We start from the raw sequence: 432 nt of genomic DNA, 5'->3' as shown, positions 1-432 counted from the left end.
TTCTCTCTCTCTTTCTCTTAATTGATATTTTATTTTTCAGCGACAGTCTTAATGATTACCTTTTGAGTACCTTTTAGAAAGTTCTTTCTTCAAACAGAAGGAAGAAAATATAATGTCTGTGCCCAGTCTTTATATGGAAGTCAAGTTCAAGGACATAAAAGGATTGTATTTACAGGGCTTATTGTGAATAATTGTTGAATGTTGTATACTATTTATTATACGCCTGCTTTAGTGTGAAATATTTGCTTATAAATTAGGTAATGGATATACAGAATTACCTGTTTTCCTCAGACTGAGTAGAATTATCAGGGATGTAAGTCCATAAGTATAATACATAGAAATTGCAGACAGGAGAGATTCCACATAAATTTATAACAGGATTAATTACTTCTTAATGAATATTTTCCCCTCCAAGCCTGTAGTCTGATTTAT

The 432-nt window shown here is 31.0% G+C and overlaps 1 protein-coding gene across 8 annotated transcripts in view; it reads left to right on the top strand.

The window, feature by feature from the left end:
• Positions 1–432, top strand: part of LOC119586518 (neurofibromin-like) — a gene marked incomplete at its 5' end in the record, with an annotated part of 66,980 nt that overhangs the window by 37,582 nt on the left and 28,966 nt on the right.

This window comes from Penaeus monodon, chromosome 21, assembly GCF_015228065.2.
Source record: "Penaeus monodon isolate SGIC_2016 chromosome 21, NSTDA_Pmon_1, whole genome shotgun sequence".
NCBI classification, from domain to species: domain Eukaryota; kingdom Metazoa; phylum Arthropoda; class Malacostraca; order Decapoda; family Penaeidae; genus Penaeus; species Penaeus monodon.
The sequence above is the reverse complement of the archived record's forward strand: the minus strand, read 5'-3'. Positions and strand labels throughout refer to the sequence as shown.